The sequence below is a fragment of the Diabrotica virgifera genome, chromosome 3, assembly GCF_917563875.1.
Source record: "Diabrotica virgifera virgifera chromosome 3, PGI_DIABVI_V3a".
Taxonomy (NCBI): Eukaryota; Metazoa; Arthropoda; class Insecta; order Coleoptera; family Chrysomelidae; genus Diabrotica; species Diabrotica virgifera.
Window position 1 is genome coordinate 156,430,025 of NC_065445.1, and position 19,313 is coordinate 156,449,337.

At 32.4% G+C, this 19,313-nt stretch overlaps 1 long non-coding RNA gene across 2 annotated transcripts; it reads right to left on the reverse strand.

Moving 5' to 3' along the window:
* Nucleotides 1–2,565: 2,565 nt before the first annotated feature.
* On the reverse strand, nucleotides 2,566–9,605 carry LOC126882148 (uncharacterized). Of its 2 annotated transcripts, XR_007697173.1 has the most exons (3): nucleotides 8,891–9,563; nucleotides 3,619–8,735; nucleotides 2,566–2,747 (listed from the first exon to the last, which is right to left on the reverse strand). It is a non-coding gene; the product is annotated as an uncharacterized LOC126882148 (long non-coding RNA). The 2 variants fall into 2 exon arrangements; XR_007697172.1 differs by having other exon boundaries at nucleotides 2,566–8,735; nucleotides 8,891–9,605.
* Between the last annotated feature and the right edge of the window lie 9,708 nt (nucleotides 9,606–19,313).

A 19,313-nucleotide genomic window follows, 5' to 3' on the forward strand; every position in this document is an offset into this window, starting at 1 on the left:
AGTTAACCTACAGTAGAAAAAGTTTTTCAAGGGTGACAACATGGACAAATATAGTTACTTACATGGACATAGTTTTTTTTGTATTTGGAGCTTAGTAATAGTTTTTACACAGGTCAACAAATGAAGGCATTCAAGAGTTTAAATTCTTACAAATATTTTGAGGTAGGATTTGTATATAATTGTGGAGCTATAAAAATAAATAATTTCATCATAGTGGTTCACCCCAGATATCTTAAAAAATTGACCTTTTAAAGAATTTGTACAGTCGGAAAAATGAAAGAATACCCATGAACGGTCACGTCAAACAGGTACAATCACATATTTTGTATTTGCTGTTCTTTTTCTATAAATAACAAACGATAGAGATAGATTAATTATGTTAATAATATGTGATCGTTCATGGGTACTCTTTCATTTCTCCGACTGTACCTGCAGTGAAAAAATTTCAAGAGAAGAAACTGAGAATCTGCCGGAAGAGGTGAAATGTTTTTTGATTTTAGACAACGCTCCTGCTCATCCCTCTGAAAATATTCTATGATCAAAACATGGCAACTTTAGTTGTATGTTTTTGCCAAAAAATACATAGCTTATTCAACCCATGGATCAGGAAATAATTTTAGCAACAAAATGAATATATCGCAGAAAGTTTTTAGATGAAGTAATTGTATGATGAAGATAACACAGAAGATACAAGAGGGCAGCATACTTTGCAAAACTTAACTGTTACAATTTGAAATCAACAATTTGTTAAGTTTGCTACAGCATGGAAAGGCAGTTATTAAGGGGTTACATAGGTCTTGCGGGTAAAAAAAGTGACTTTTTAAAAAAATTATATCTTGGAAACTAAAAATTATTTTTATTTATAATTGGAACATGTAAAAGTATAGTACACTCAAAAAAATTTCAGCCAAATATATTCATTTTTGTAGAGTTGACTGCAATTTTTCGACAACAGCCCTTTTTTGTGGTGAGCAGCATAACAAGTCCAGTCTCATCTGAAATTTCTTGTAGTTTATACCTCTGGTTAGTGAATGAACAAAGATTTTTTTATTAGATGAGGTCATTTTTGTTTTATCAAAAAAAAAACTACTTTAAAAATGAGAAAAATTGGGGTCAAAAATGTGTTTAAACTTATGTAAAATCTTCAAATTTCATTTTTTTTAATTCCTTCGTTCATTTACTAGCCAGAGGTATAAACTACAAGAAACTTTTTGATTTCAAATGAGACTGGACTTAGTTTTGCTGTCCACCGCAAAAAAACTTAAACTCTACAAAAATGAATATTTTTGGCTGAAACTTTTTTTGAGACTACCTTAAGTACTATACTTTTACATGTTCCAATTATAAATAAAAATAAATTTTAGTTTTCGAGATATAATTTTTTTAAAGTCACTTTTTTTACCCCTAAGACCTATGTAACCCCTTAAAAAAATGTTTGATGGCCAAGATGCATACATATATTTAGAAGGAAAGTTCCTAATTTCTGTAGTATAATACATAATACCGAAGAGGAAGTAGCTCTAAGCGCCGGACTCCACTTGCAATTTGTAGTCGTGAAGATTGAACACATTCTTTCAAATAGAAGTAAATCCATGATTATTTAGTTACAAATGGATTGACTTGTATTTGAAACAATGTGTTCAATCTTCCTGATTACAAATCGCAAGTGGAGTGCGGTGCTAATAACACCAAAATATTCCATATGAAGGTACACAGACATTGAAAAATTCCTGGAATATCCCCGAAAACACGTTTCCTGAACATCCCAGGAAAATCCTGTGTCAGCATTTTAAACATTACTTGAATGTCTTATTGGAACATTCCATGAATGTCCACGAATGTTCTTTGGACATTCAAAATATATTTTGTAGACATTCCCTGGATATACCAGAAATACAGTGATGAGCGCTCTAATAACCTGCAAAATAGCACAAAAGATGGAAAACGTATTAAGTAGTGAGATAAAAAGAAATGAAACTAGTCGAGCTGGGAAATTTAGCGATATTAACTTATACATTTAGATTGTATTGATTGTGTACCACCTTCAGACGTATCAGACGAGTTTGGAAACTACCACTGTCACAGTGACAGTTTTAGTTGACATACTCCTCTGATATGTGTAAAGGTGGGAAACAATCAATATAAAATAAAATTTAAAGGTTAATTTCGCTAAATTTCCCAGCTCGACTAGTTTCATTTCTTTTTATCTCACAACTAAATATGTTGCCCGTCTTTTGTGCTATTTTGCCGGTTATTAGGGCACTCATCACTGTACATCCTTGCTGATGTGACAATACCTCCTATCTGTTTTTTCATGAGTTTTGTAGGAGAGATGGAAAAACATGTTTTAAGGTCACCTCCTGTGTTCATATGTAAGTTTTGACTTGTTTTGTAGTTCATAGATAGTTTAATTTACTACAAAACAAGTCAAAAAATATCATATGAAAACAGGAGGTGACCCTAAGACAAGTTTTTAGTCTCTCTTACGAAACTCATGAAAAAACAGATAGGATGTATTATTACATCACTGACGATATGTGGCCATACCAATTAATACATCCTTGATAAATATAAACATTTTTATTGAACAAAATCTTTTCATACATTTTTTTAATGCAATTTACTGATATTCCTACATATTTCAAAAAAATGTGTCACATTTGCTTTGTAAACCTTTCTTTTGCCTTTCGTAGCCACATATTCCGTTTCCTTCCTGGGTTTTTGTAGACCACTTCTCTCAGCTGATTCTAAAAAAAATAAAATAAATGGTAATTTTTCAATCCTTTACAATTAACAATCAGAAGAAATATTTACAGGTAATAATATGCATAAATAATAATATTTTGTATTTTGACAATGACGTCTGATTTGGAAGTCGAAAGATTAATAAAATTATTTTTTAAGTTAAATTGTGGCTTATTTCCCAATTAGAATAGTTAATTACAAAAATGCCTCAAATAACTAGCTTCAGAACAATAAATAATTCGTTTCATACAAACATTCGTCCAAAGTCAATTATACCTGTAGTATTTCCATGAAAAGATTCTTTAAGTGAATTTTGCATAGTTTTCTTTAAAATATCTCTATCAGGCCAGAACACAAATTTTTTAACCTAAGACACATTATATACAAAGTATTTTTGAAATAAGTTGATACCGGGTAGGGTGAAATACTAAACCTATATCCCAAATCTTTATAATCTAAGTTTAAGCTTAGTTTAGCTAAAGTAAGCAATACTTATCACTTGGTGACAAAACAGTATTTTGATGGTATTTGATAAATGGTGTAATATACTTTAAAGCTATTTTAAACACATTGTAATTTGCTAAACCAGTATAATTTTTAGTTTTGGCATCATCATTTTCTATACTTTCACAAGATAAAGCTAATTTCTTAAGCTGATATTTAAAATCCTGTGTTAATGTTAATGACATAAAATGTATTTGTTAATTTTTCCATTGTAATATATGTTTGACTATTTGGCAAAATCTTGTCTTCTACTAAACTAGCTTTTATACCAAATAACTACTATCTACCACTAACTATCCACTGTTTCTAAATCTACTAAAGTAACAGTAATGTATCATTAATGAAAAATGTGTAAAATCATAGACCTACCTAGTATTTGTAGAATATAAGACAGTCCAGTGTCTTATAAATCATTTCAAGAGGAATAAAAAAGCAATTTTTTCTTGTAGGTACCCTTTTCTTTTAATTCTCCTTTGGTACCTTAATTCCCATTTTAGATTTTGGGGAACTCATTTCATTGTGTTTATATACCCCATATTTATTGAAGGAACCCAATCTGGATTGTTATTATCAGTTAAGTCGGCTGGTTTTCCTACAAGATTAGACTGTTAACATCTTCAAAAATCGTTAATGTTCAAATGTTGTAACTTACCAGATATAAGATGATTACAGGGGAATTTCCATTTTGCTAGTAAAATCTTTATATTTTATTGCATTTTACCATTGTTGTTGTCTCTCAGATGATAACTATAACTTATTTAGTTAAATTGGTTCAGTTTTGTGCTTAGAATGTAGCACTGATGGTAAGTGGTAAAAGCTAACTTTATCACGATTACTTTGCATTTCACACTTCAAAACACAACACCAATGAGGCATATTATCTTTCTAAATTAATACTTCCAGAGAAAATGTTAAATTAATCTTTGTACAACAACTAAAATGATCTAAAACCATAAGAACCTGATAGAATAATATTCAATGTTTGCCTTCCAGTAGCCATATTGATTTAATTTTGACAGCATCTTGGAACGGCCTATATTAGGATTAGGTTATGTTATGTGCCCCCAGTTAGGCCATATTCGGAAGTTCCTTGTTCCTTTGCTTGATTGGCACACCGATAATTTTCGTTTAATACTGTCCGCTGTCATGAGCCGCTGTCACATCCGCTGTCATTTTACACTCAAATGTCCATAGAATTTCTTACACTTAAGTGCACTTTACATCAACAATAAATTGAACAATAAATTGACCAAGTTATTCAAGGCCAAATTTGACGTGTTCTCAAAGCACAATTTGACATCCATGTTTGTTCGTTATTAACTTGACGCCAATAAATTCGTGAATTTCTTGAAAGCAAAATTTTCTTGTCCTCAAAAAAATTGAAGGAACTTGGAATAAATGTTGTAAAAATGTCAATATTTTCAGTAGTACCAATGCAATGATTTTTTTATTAGAAGCTTTTGAATGTCGTTTGTTTCTTTGTTTGAGTAAAGTGTTTGATTTGAAACAGAATAGAATAGAACAGATTAATAAAATAAATAAAATAGAGAGATAGATTAGAATAGATATATAGTATAAAATAAACTGAAATAGAATAGAGTAGAATATAATAGAATAGATGTAATATATATGTAGATACTTACTAATAATAAAGTATTTGATTTAAAACAGAATAGAGTAGAATGTAACAGATTAAATGAAATATATAGATAGATTAGAATAGATATATAGTATAGAATAAAGTAAAATATAATATAATAGGTGAAATGATTGTGAAAAGCAATAGTTTTAAGTACCTAGGATCGGTATTACAGAGTAATGGAGAAATAGATGGAGATGCATGCAGTAGAATTAGGGCTGGATGGATGAAGTGGAAAGAAGCGAGTGGTGTGTTGTGACAGAAAAATTCCAATGAAGCTGAAGGGAAAATTCTATAAAACAGCCACAAGACCGGCTATGATGCGCGGAACTGAATGTTGGGCAGTGAAAAAGAAAGCGGAACAATGAATGCATGTGGTGGAAATGAGAATGCTTAGATGGATGAGTGGAGTGACAAAGAAGGATAAAATTAGATATGAGTATATTAGGGGAAGTCTAGGTGTGGCACCAATTGATGCCAAAATGAGAGAGCATAGGTTAAGATGGTTTGGTCATGTTCAACATCGAGACGTTAATCACCCAATACGAAGAATAGCTGAAGTGCAGATTCCTGGAAGGAGTAGGAGAGGAAGACCAAAGAAGACGATAAGGCAGGACATGTTGGTAAAGGGGATTAACATTGATATGACTCAAGATAGAATTGTGTGGAGAAATGCAATTAGGGAAGCCGACACTGCATAGGGATAAGGCAAAGAGAATGATGATGATGATAATAGGTGTAATGTGTAGATACTTATATAGAATAGGTTTGAAATAGAGTAGAATATAATAGAATAAAGATACTATATACCTACATAGATACATCCCTAATAGCACAAGGATGTCCTTCACAGACTTTAGGGAGGTCCGTTTTCGTCCAAGGAACGTCCTATTTTGGTCCAAATGTCGCGCTACCGAATGTCTGTTGGACGTCCACTTAAGGTCCGAAGGGACGTACATTGGACCTTAATCGGACGTCCTAGGGGACGTAAATTGGACCTTAACAGGACGTCCTATTTTGGTCCAAATGCCACGTTGCCAAACGTCCAATGGACGTCCACCTAACGTCCGAGGGGACGTTCAGTGAATGTCAATTGGACCTTCATAGGATGTCCCAGTTTGGTCCAATGTCTTGCTGCCGAACGTCCATCTAACGTCCTGAGAGGACCTCCGGTGGACGTCTAGCATCGATATTTAGACCTGTGGAGAATGTATGGTGGGAAATAAAAAATATATTTTTAAGGAACTTATATTACATCTTATATTAAATTACAATTATTGGATATTACATTATTTACATTAAATTACAATACACTTCTCCAAGAAATTAACGCACCACCTTAAAAATAGGGCATTTTTGATGTCTCGAATTTTCTAAACCTGTTGTCTCATCTGAGTGATTTTTTTATAATATAGCCTAGGCTATAGGTTACATCCTTAAGCTTGTCATGCACTGGTAGCTATACTGTAATATATGTATATTATATCATATCGCTCTCTATAGTAATGAGTGAGCCTGCAGACAGGGAACTAATGGTTCCGTATGTGCAGGCTCACTCATTACTATAGAGAGCGACGTGATATAATGTATATTACAGTATAGCTCCCCGTGCATGACAAGCATAAGGCAGTAACCTATAGCCTCAGGCTATATTATTATAAAAAAATCACTTAGATGGGACAACAGGTTTAGGAAATTCGAGACATCAAAAATGCCCAATTTTTAAGGTGGTGCGTAATGCACTGTATATATAGGTAAACTTATATACAGGCTGTAGCAAAAATAAAATTTTTGTGTTTATTTAGTTGGCTATCTATTATAGTGTACAATCATCTAGAATATTTTGAACAAACTAAAAACATGAATATATCATCGAAAAAATAATAAAAAGGTCTTAAAATGCTTGGTTAGATATTAAGATCTAGTTAAAAAGAAACCAAAAACTGTATATTTTCTACAGAACGTAGATTATGAATTTTTAAGCCAGCTAATCCCATTTATTATACAGGGTGTCCCGAAAAGATTGGTCGTAAATTAAATCACATATTCTGGGACCAAAAATAATTTGAATGAACCTAACTTACCTTAGTACAAATATGCACACAAAAAAAGTTACAGCCCTTTGAAGATACAAAATGAAAATTCGATTTTTTCGAATATATCGAAAACTATTAAAGATTTTTTATTGAAAATGGACATGAAGCAATATTATTGCAGTAACATCTTAAAGAAAAATTATAGTGAAATTTGTGCACCCCATAAAAATTTTATGGGGGTTTTGTTCCCTTTAACCCCCCCAAACTTTTGGGTACGTTCCAATTAAATTATTTCTGCGGTACCATTAGTTAAACACTGTGTTTTTAAAACTTTTTTACCTCTTTCTATTTTTTCGATAAAGCTCTTTTTATCAAGATATGGCTTCTTTTTAAAATGGTTCAAAATATACCTAAAAATGTAAATCATAAATAAATTTTCATATTATTAGTCTCTACAATCGTACTTAACCATATACAAATATGTGGTGGATTTGACAAATATTCAAAATATCACGATAAAAACTGACTTCAAAAAAGTACTAAGAGGCAAAAAAGTTTTAAAAACATTGTGTTTAATAGTACCACAATAATAATTCAATTGTAACTTACACAAAAGTTTGGGGGGGTTTAAACGAACAAAACCCCCATAAAATTTGTATGGGGTGTCGGGTGTCCAAATTTCACTATACAGTGGAACCTCGATTATCTGTCTCTCTATTAACTGTTAACCATTTTGTAAGAGAGACTAAAAACTTTTTTTACAGTCACCTCCTGTTTTCATATGATATTTTTTGACATGTTTTGTAGTAAATTCAATTATCTATTTACTACAAAACATGTCAAAATTTACATGTGAAAACAGATGACCCTAAAAATGGTTTTTCGTCTCCTACAAAATTCATGAAAAAGCAGATAGGAGGTATTGTCACATCACCGACGATATACCAGAAGTATATGTGGCCATACCAAATAATACATCCTTGATAAATATAAACATTTTTATTGCACAAAATATATATATTTCTATATATATATATATATTTTTTTCCATAATCATCACTACGATGATGATTCATTTGTATTGAATTGTACATTGCAATTCTCTGATGTTTGGGAAAAAGGGCTTAAGTCAGAATTGCACATCGATAATGTTTTGATGATTTCTGGACCAGAAAAATCGGCTCTTTTTATTGGTACATACAGTTTAAGTCTGCAACACTTTTTTTATGGTCCAGAAATCATCAAAACATTATTGATGTGCAATTCTGACTTCAGCCCTTTTTGCCAAACATCAGAGAATTACAATCTGGTCATAACTGACCAATGAGCAATTTTAATTTAACCTAAATTACTACTGTTCCTTAAAATGAAGAGCTTACCCTATAGCGTCTCTTATCTAATCTAACAAGATCGTGCACTATTCTAACATACACAGGCACACAAGCACTACGCTCTGCTTTTCACTATCACCTATCACTCAAACTAGTTCAAAAGGCTTTGTCCTCTTCAATCTTCTAGTTTGTCCAGTAGTAGATATCGAGGAGCTGGATTTCCTCAATATTCTCATACTTATGAAGTTGTTGTTGCTCATGACCTCCTGCTATCTTCTTGATGACTATATTATCCAGGTTCCATTCCTAGGTCTTGATATTTGTTTATAAAGTAATATCTTATTATGCATCGACAATGTGGAGTTTCTTCCAACTAGTCAATACACTTTTTATAGGTATCTTTCTTTTGCCTTTCATAGCCACAACAAGGCTATAATACGTTTCCTTCCTGGTTTTTTTGTAGACCACTTTCAGCTGATTCTAAAAAATTAAAATGAATGGTAATTTTTCTATTCTTTACAATTAAAAATCAAAAGAAATAGGAAATAGGTACTACTATTTACAGGTAATAATATGCATAAATAATTCGTTTCCTAAAGAATACAGAAAATTGAAAACGTTTTTATAATACTTACATAATTGTTTAAACAAAAGAGACCCAGCCAGAGCAAAACTAACAGACAGAACTGCAAAAAAGCCACTAATTTCCATTTTCCCACCCCCTTATCTTATATGCATTTTCCAATCAAAATTTTTAGGTTGTCATGAACATGAAAGACTCAACCTCAACAAATAATAATAAACAAAAAGCTCTACTTCCACTTCCCGCCAAATGGACACAGGTTGGTGACACTGAATTCACGCCAAATAAATGAAAAAATAGAACAATTTTTCTTTTTCGTCAATTTCTTCACGTGAAGTTTATAACGAACAAACTTAGATGTCAAAGTGTGCTTTTACACGTCAAATTTGGCCTTGAATAACTTGGTCAATTTCTTGTCCAATTTATTGTTGATGTAAAGTGGACTTTAGGGCCGGTACTTTATGTCTCCGTTAACAGCCGGTTAGTTAACCGAGGTTTAATCGGGACAGAAATATATGCAAAACATAGACATAAACGCAATTATACTTATTATTATATTCATAAATAATTATAATAATAATTATAATTGCTTTTATTACAACGCAAGAGGCCCTATGGGGTACTTTTCTGTCCCGATTAAACCCCGGTTAGCTAACCGAGGTTTAACCGGGACATAAAGTACCGGCCCTTACACTCAAAAGTGTAACACTAAAAAACAAAGGAACAGACCTTTAATCTCTCCCACACTTGGGACACTGGTCATATGACCTCTCTGTCACCCAATAAGAGGGTGCGTTCTAAAATGGTTGGGATAATCAGCGCGGCCGGGCTTGGTTGGCGATTGGACTTCTAAGTTGTCTTATCGGTCTAGGGTTGGTAATAAGGTATTTTTTTTAGTAATAAGGTAATATTGTTTAATGCACCATTTTGGTTTTACTTGAGATTTTTGGGATGTAAAGAAAATGAAAATACAGAATATAAAAAATGATACTTTTTTCTGATACCTTTAAAAGCACCATCAATACATTAAATTTATACAGAACATCTTTAACATAAATTTTAACTTTTATATTAAAATTTGATTTTTTTAAATTTGCATATTTTTTGTCAAAAATGTCGTAAAAAGTAGCGCGTGTGTTTTTTAAAGGTGAAATATCCATATTTGACGGTAATCTGAGATGCGTTTATAAATTTTCAGATCAGGTAATTTTGTTTAAGTCCTTTATGTATTTATATAAATTTAAATACCTAATACGATGTCAAAATAGTTACCATTTTGGTTTTCGCATTCACCATACAGGTGTTAAAAATATAGGTAAAAAAACATAACTAGTCTGACTCCTTGAGCAACCATTGCACGCGCAGGTTCTTTTTATAGTCGCTTCAGTTGTCTTATGCAACGCTTACGAAGCGATGTTGCTTCATAGGAGGTTGCCTAGGCAACGTCAAGACAACTCAAAAATCGTCCACCAAATTAGTGCAGAATAGGGTCGTCTTCTAGGCAATAACAACGTTGTAACAAAACGTTGCCACGCGGTAGACAACGTTGTTGCGTCGACAAATTGCTACTTGGGTATAAAAGTTAAAATTTATGTTAAAGATGTTCTGTATAAATTTAATGTATTGATGGTGCTTTTAAAGGTATCAGAAAAAAGTATCATTTTTTATATTCTGTATTTTCATTTTCTTTACATCCCAAAAATCTCAAGTAAAACCAAAATGGTGCATTAAACAATATTACCTTATTACTAAAAAAAATACCTTATTACCAACCCTAGACCGATAAGACAACTTAGAAGTCCAATCGCCAACCAAGCCCGGCCGCGCTGATTATCCCAACCATTTTAGAACGCACCCTCTTATTGGGTGACAGAGAGGTCATATGACCAGTGTCAAAAGTGTAGCATTCTCCTTAACAGCGTTGCCACATTTTGGAGATTTCTACTTTTTTGGTAGATTTTTAATATTTTTTAAAATATTCTAGTAGGTAATATTGTTTAGTAGATTTTTGTTATATTTCAACATTTTGTTATGACTAAAATAAAATTTGCTTGTTAATAGTATTTACCCCATTTCTAAATTAATTTTCACACATTTGGTTACAATTAATTTCCCAATCCGAAAATAAGACCGAAAATAAGATTCAGAATAATTAGGTCATTACCGAAAATAAGATTCAGGACGTAGATGATGAATATTACAGAGAAATGAAACTGGAAACTGGATTCTTGTGTAACAAACTTGCAGATTTCAAGTAACAGTGCAAGCAGTATTTCAGGTGTTATTGAAGAGTTCTGGCATTCGGTGAGCCTATTAGAAGCTAACGATGGAAAACTAAAATATCTAAACATATGTAACTTTGCAAAACACAAAATGTTGTGTTCACGTGTTTCTAATGTTAAATGCGAAACAATTGTTTGAAGAATTTGATCCAGACATGCAGCTGTTAAAATTAGTGGATGACAAAATATTCTAGTTGTTAAATGTACCTATTCATTTTTTTCGAATCATGAGGAAACTATAATAAGTATTTTTGAAAAATTTAAACGCAGAATGAAAGACTGCATTATTTAGAAAAACCAAAACGTTTCTTTTGAATGAGATATTTGGAATTAAAATGACACTACATTTTGTCTTTTTTTCACCCCTGTAACTTATTAAAATAAACATTATAGAAGTTTTCAGGGACTTTCGGTCCTCGGTAATAACGTAATCTTTCTTTCTGCGTTTAAATTTTTCAAAATACTTATTAGTTTTCTCAGGATTCGCAAAAAATGAAAACATTTAAAATACATTGAACATTTTAACGGGCGACATTTTGCGCCTATCCCCTTAAGTTAGCTGTTGTTTTTATTATCAAAAATCCCAAATATATCCCAAAAATCCTTAAGTATATTTTAGTTTTTGATTTAGTAGATTTTAGCTAAAAAATGGTAATTACCAGTTGTTGTTTTGGAATAATTAGGTTTCCAATTTTTTGGAATTCCTCTTGGGACAGTTAAGACGGATATGCAGATTACTGTATAAGTATACTGTATTTACATGGCCTAAAAAGAATCTACTGATTTTGTGAAAGCAAAACTACTGAAAGAGTAAAAACTGACCTGGCAACCCCGTCTAGCAGGCAACCCCGTCTAGCAAAGCTGATACAAAGATTGAAAGATTAAGGTTATCAAATCTACTGATAAAACAGTGGACAATGGAATGGAAACCAGCTATTAAAAAAACAAACAAACAGGTTGTTAAATAAATCGAAAATTTCCAGCAAAATAAAACATATAATAATAAGAAAAAAATAAGGTTATAAAGTAAATTCTTTTTCTCCTTCTGAAGTTGCCGCAAAGGTGTCACACACCTAGAACAACACCTAGGGTCGTGACAGACAACTTCAGAGTCGGCCAGGGCGTAAATTAGTTTAGCATTATAACGTTTTTAAGTCGTTGCGATTGTTGAAAAAACTGAACTGTGATATGTAGTTGTCACAATGGTAATAAATTAGTTGCCCGTGTAACTAAAGGTATTACTTAAAGTTGTAACATCGCAATGTCAGTCGGGATAGGGGACGTTGGCCGAAACAACTTAAAATGCTCTCGGGCAACGTTATATACAGTGCATTTGTTTGTACTGACAACCAATGCGTCGAAAAATTGTTACTTGGGATTATATGTAATTGTTTCATATAAAATTATAACCAATATTGCAGCCATCTGAAGATCGTTTGAATAAACAATTATAAACTAAATGAATATATAAAATGGGGAAAATTCCCTTTATTGCATTGAAATTGTATTTTTTTTATAATTTACTGTTAATGTAAAACTTCACAGGTATCTATTGAATGGAATCATAATGTTTTAATAGTTTTAGATATTATAATCCAGTACCTAACGTAATCAGATGCTCTTATGTTAAACTTAAGGGAAAAACTACTAATTTTGATACATAAATCTTTAGTTGAATCTCTTTTTCACCATGGTTTACATGTTAGGAGGAATTTATAATAATGTACTACATGCATTATCCCCAATTCTTCTTCTTTCTCGAAACTCCTTATGCCCCTCAGGGGCGTCGGAGTATCCCCAATTCAAAATTATTATATACCTACTCAAAATCATTTAAAAAAGTAAATTGTATTCAACATTAATATACCTAGAATATTTGAATGATTTATTCCCATATATACACAAGAAAGAATCTCCTTCTGCTTTAATTAAGTATTAGTAATGCATATATTTAATTGCAATTATATTCTATGATTTTTGTACCTCTACAGGTATCTACCACATTTTTTAAAGAATATATGAAATAAATAGTCATTAAAAATCCAAACGTATTTTTTTTAAATATACACATTTTCAATACATTCCTACTTTCCGAGTTCATTTCAATGAGTGAAGTGAAATGAATTTGAATGCAGCATTCTGGGTGACGTCACTCCCGCCATTAGATTCTCGACGCTGATTGGTGGAAAGTTACCATGCAATCTGTCTATTTATGAACCTTGGCTTCACACCATAGCAGCTTGATACATTACATTATAAAGCTCAAAAACAGGAATTGAATGGTTAATTACAAAAAACATAAATTTTTCAGTTAATATATTTAAATATGAACCCTCGGAAATAATTTAAATAGTAAGTGTTTTACATGCATGGCATGGCTAATAAGTCGGTTCGCTAAACTCAGACACAACTGGCAAAAACAAAAAAATGACAAATGACCTACTAAAATCACTAGCCAGTTCTGTATGAGTTTAGCGAACAGACTTTAACTGTTCTATGATTTACACATGATGAGCGAGCAGGGTGCTTATTTCTAAAAAAGAAAATTTCTATTTTCATTTATATGTACATTTTACACCATCATTTCATTTTATATCTTATTAGCCATGCCATGCATGTAAAACGTAGAGGTAGACCAATCCATGATTTTTGAATTTTAGTAGTCAAATGTATAGAGAACAGTAAACCAAAATTATACTATTTATCAACAGAGGGCGCTAGAATAATTCATAGGTTCCATAATCTTCGATTATATGACAGTACAATAATATGCAGTTCTATTCTAATGTTCTATGTACATTCACAAATTTAACTGACCATGACCCCCTAAAATCCCCCACAATTTTTTTTACCCCCAAAAAATCCCCCAGCCATTACAGCTTAAAAAAATTCCCCCAGACGCTTTCAAATTACCCCAAAAATGGGGGGAAATACCCCAATCTGGCAACTCTGAACATCAATGATCCCCCCTACCGTCCAAGGGCGATGCCATGCCCAGTGACCGCTGACAACCGTCCATAGACACTGTTGCCAGATGTCATCTTAACATTACAACACATTTAACATGTCAAATAAACCTGCTTTTTACCCAAAATTACTCATTTTGAATACCCCTACTCATCATAACACTCAACAAAACTTTAATAAAGCACATGTGTAAGCTTTCTAGAGTACAGACACAGCATAATAAACGAAACCAGCAAGGACACTCCCTGATGCCGCCTTTGAAGTTAAAAAGTACAGGGTCGCCGTTTTTCGCGTAGTACATCTCAGTGGTGATGTGATGTGTTAGTTCATCAGTGTTGCCGATGTCACCAACTTTATTACTCGTGAGAGATTCTTTTTGAATAATTTCTGGAATTTATGCAAAAGATTAACAATACAATCTCCATTCATCGTCAATATTTTGTGTTATGTCCCAATTATTGACATAATTCTTACAGGCATACGTATAAAATTATGTTAAAAAATATTTAATATTATCAGAATGTCATAAAAGTTCAGTAAATCTGATAATTATGTACAAATCGGCAACACTGTCGATTTTCTACATTGTCTGGTACTACGCACAAAATGGCCGACGATCTGCGCCGTAATAGTGCGCGAACTTTTCCCGCCTACTAGTGTGTCACTGCTGTTGCGTTTTCTATGCTGTGGTACAGATATTACCAAAGAATGAGTTTCTGACCTTATACATAGTTAGGTAAATATTACAAGTATATTGATGACAGTGAAAAAGTACAACATAAATTTATATACCTATAGTGATGAGCGCGCTAATAACTGGCAAAATAACGCAAAAGATGGAAAACATAGTACATTGCGAAACAAAAAGAGATGCAACTAGTGGAGGTGGAAATTATCGTTATAAACATATAAATTACCATTACATTACATAGTTTCCCACCTTTAGACTTATCAGAGGAGTATGACAACTATCACTGTGACAATAGAATTTTATAAAATATTCCTGTCACAGATGTCTACAGGTGGGAATCTATGTAATATAATGTTAATTATATACAGTGATGAGCACGCTAATAACCGGCAAAATAGCGCAAAAGATGGAAATCATAATACATTACGAAACAAAAAGAGATGAAACTAGTGGAGGTGGAAATGATCGTTATAAACTTATAAAATAACATTACATTACACAGTTTCCCACCTTTAGTGGTCTGTGACAGGAGTATTTTACAAAATTCTTCTGTCACAGTGACAGTTGTCATACTCCTCTGATACGTCTGTCTAAAGGTGGGAAACTATGTAATGTAATGTTAATTTATACTTTTATAACGATCATTTCCATCTCCACTAGGTTCATCTCTTTTTGTTTCGCAATGTAGGTTTTTTGTTTATTATGTTTTCCATCTTTTGTGCTATTTTGCCGGTTATTAGCATGCTATTCACTGTATACGTTTATAACAATAATTTTCACCTCCACGAGTTTCATCTCTTTTTGTTTCGCAATGTATTATGTTTTCCATCTTTTGCGCTATTCTGCCAGTTATTAGCGTGCTCATCACTGTATATGTATATACAGTAAGAGTCACCGTACTAGACACATGGGGAGGTACCTAAATGCTACGCTTATGGGCTAATCCGGTCCGTTCTCAGATGTGATTTTCATCCCTGTCATATTAATCTGACGTTCTAAACAAGTGAAGGTTCATTGCAACAAGTGAAGGTTCCGGGACTGTAATGGCTCAATGTTCCTATGTGTCTAGTATGTTGGCGCTGACTGTAAATATTATATATACACAAACTAGAAATGATCACAGCTGATTAGTTAATTAGCTGAAATGTTAGTAACAGCTGAAATGGAAGACTCAGTGTACTCTTTTCTACGATTCCAATATTTCGTTAACAGTCATTAACATCATAGGGACGCAGTTTGAGATTTTAGTCAACAATGTTATATATGTGAAAAAAAGCGGCATTAACAAAAAGAATTGCAGTGAATATTATTAAAATACCACTAATTATTAAAATCTTTTAAAATTCGTCGCACAGAAAGGTTTCATTGATATAATTGTCTCTAAAACCTTTCTGTGCAACGAATTTTAAAAGATTTTAATAATTAGTGGTTTTTTGCATCGTTATATGTATTATAGGTAGTTATATTTTTCATTTTTAATAACATTCACTGCAATTCGTTTTGTTAATGCCGCTTTTTTGCACATATACCTATAACATCGTCGACTAAAATCTCAAACTGCGTCCCTAATGATGTTAACGACTCTTAACAACATATTGGAATCGTAGAAAAGAGTACACTGAGTCTTCCATTTGAGCTGTTACCCCAATAATTTGTAAATTGATATTATACATATATGTATATATTGTATATATATATATCTTGGAAAATTCCCTAAAAAAATACAAATATGTATTTAATAAAAGTGTAGGTACAAAATGTATTTAATGTATTTATTTAAAAAAATGAACATGAGTAAAACAAATATAATGATAGAATAAATATGAATATAAATAACGTATATATTGAGGTTGTTGAAGAATATATATCTACCTGTGTCAAATAATTAAAGCTAATAAAGAGATCCAATTATAAACAATAACAATTGAAGTACAAAGAAAAATCAGATTGGCGTGGGCAGCGTTTGGAAAGTTACGATGGATACTAAAAAGCACAAATACACAAACCCATGTAGTTGATCAGTGTTCTGACGTATGGCTCAGAAACATGGACATTAACAAAGGTCAACATAAACAAAATAGAAATAACCCAGAGAAAAATGCAAAGATCCATGTTGTGAATAAAACTGCAAGGCAGAAAATCAAACAAATGAATAAGGGAGAAAACAAAAGTAAAAAATGTAACTGAAAATATAACAGTGTGAAAGTTTAGATCTGCGGGCCACAATGCGAGACAGGAAGATAAAAAGATGGAATGCTGAAATACAAAACTGGAGACCGTGGACAGGAAGAAGATAAAGACCTCAGATGCAATAGAGGGACGATATTGTAAAAGCTGCAGGAACTCACTGGAAAAGCACAGCCGAGGACAGACAGATTATGGAAAGATTTGGGGAAGGCCTATGTTTAAATCCGGGTTGACATTACTAGTGAATAACGAACGTGGCTCACGCTTACGTAATTTGCCCGTGCTATTGTAAGATATTTTATTAGCTATTTTCAAACTCGAGCAGTACATTTGTATTGCTATGCAATGCATAAATAATACAAATGTACTGCTCGCGAGTTTGAAAATAGATAATAAAATATCTAACAATAGCACGGGCAAAATACGTAAGCGTATAAGCCACGTTCGTCATTCACTAGTAATGTCAACCCGGCTTAAAGTTCAATAATAGAAAAGGGCTAAAGAAGATTAGGGACTTACACATTATAAGTAATATGTTGGCCACATTCTTCTAAGAATTGGCCCACATTCATATTATTATAATTTCTTAGTAAGTTTGCTAATCTTCCATTTGCCCTCTGGTACCTATTATCTTGTACCTCCTCTAGTCCTGCCTCGAGAAGGCTACTAATCAAATCTTGTCTCAGCTGCTCTTTGATTAGCTTTTCTATCAATATGTATGGATTAGGATGGCGGCAACTGAACATGCTATTAAATGCATGGTGAAAGGATTCCGCTGAATTTGTTGTTCTTGGTAACCCTTCCAGAGTAATATTATTGCAATTCCACATGTCAATTGCATAATATGGATTTCTTGGCAGAAGTGTACGTCCAACCCAGGTTGTAACCCTAACAACACACAACATTCCAGGAATGTACTACCAAAGTTCTATCAATATTTGAATGTCCTGGACATTTAGGGAACATTCGGTGAACATCTGTTTAAATTATTCCTGGAATGTTACCATAAGACATTCTGTGAACATACTACCAATGTTCCTATATTTTAAGTTGCGAAATAATACATACGTGTAACAGATTCAGATACAACATTACTTATAACATACCAGACAAACTAAGTGACATTTTAGGCCTACAGTGTCAAATTTAAAGAGTTTCCCAAGTTCAATTAATACAATATTATAAACATACAAATGTAATAAAAATTATTGTTCGCGAATATTCAATTTGGAATGCGATTTTGTTAATAAAAAAATACTTATAACTTATGCAAAACCCAAGAGAGGCATTATTTATATTTATTTCTTTTGCGTTCATTTTCAAATTCGCCGTGCATATATGTTTGTGCATGGCGCTTGAGAGGGCATCACGTGACTAAAAACGACCAACCAACGACCTCGCTTCGGCCATCTTGGCATCTTCATTTTCATTTCATCTTGGCCCAGTGCTGCCGTTCTAGTACAATTGTACTATTTCTAGTACATTTTTAGCGAGTGAGTACGAAAGTACATTTTGTAAATTATCCACCCATTTCTAGTACATTTATTACACAATCTATTTTCTTTACTTTATACAGATACTAACCAATAAAGGAGATGTATTATGTATTTGGTGATTTTTCTAGTGACTTTTTGGTTATTGTGTTGGTTGTGTGAACTGTCTTTTTAGTTATGGGCAACTCTGTTTTTAGTTTACACTTTATTACACCTGCCGTTGTGCCGTTTGCGTCTTGGCTCCTCCATGTTTATTGTGGTTTATGTTTATAAACAAAAAATAGTCTAGCCTTGTTAATTAGTCAATATTCTACAAGAAATATTTTAAGTATTTGATTTAATACTCGACTGAAGAGTATTTGTTTCTTAACTTTCATCTAAAAATGTATATATTTTTTTATTAGAACTTACACTTCTTGTTTTCTATATTTTTAGAGTGAGAATAAGTATTTAAAGTTTCAGTTATGTTGTTTTAATGTAAATATAAACTACAGCAAAACCTGTGTAAACCGGCCACCGTACTAAAACGGCCAGTTAAAAAATTCCACAAACCAATTATATTATGTAGACTACAAAAACTGGCAATACCGGCCAACAGTCCTTTCATTTTTAGTGGCCGTTACTGACAGGTTTTACGTTTTATTGTATATTATATAAATAAAATTTATATTTCTTTGTCTTTTATTTTAACATCTAACAAAATAACCTGTCATCTGTCATTTCTTCTTTTTTGGGTTGTTATCTGTCATTTTTTTTTTCTTTTCTGGGCTGTCAAGTGTCATTTTTCCGTCGTTGGCGACAGTGAGTACAATCTAGTACACATTCCTAAATTTTTCAGCGGCAGCACTGTCTTGG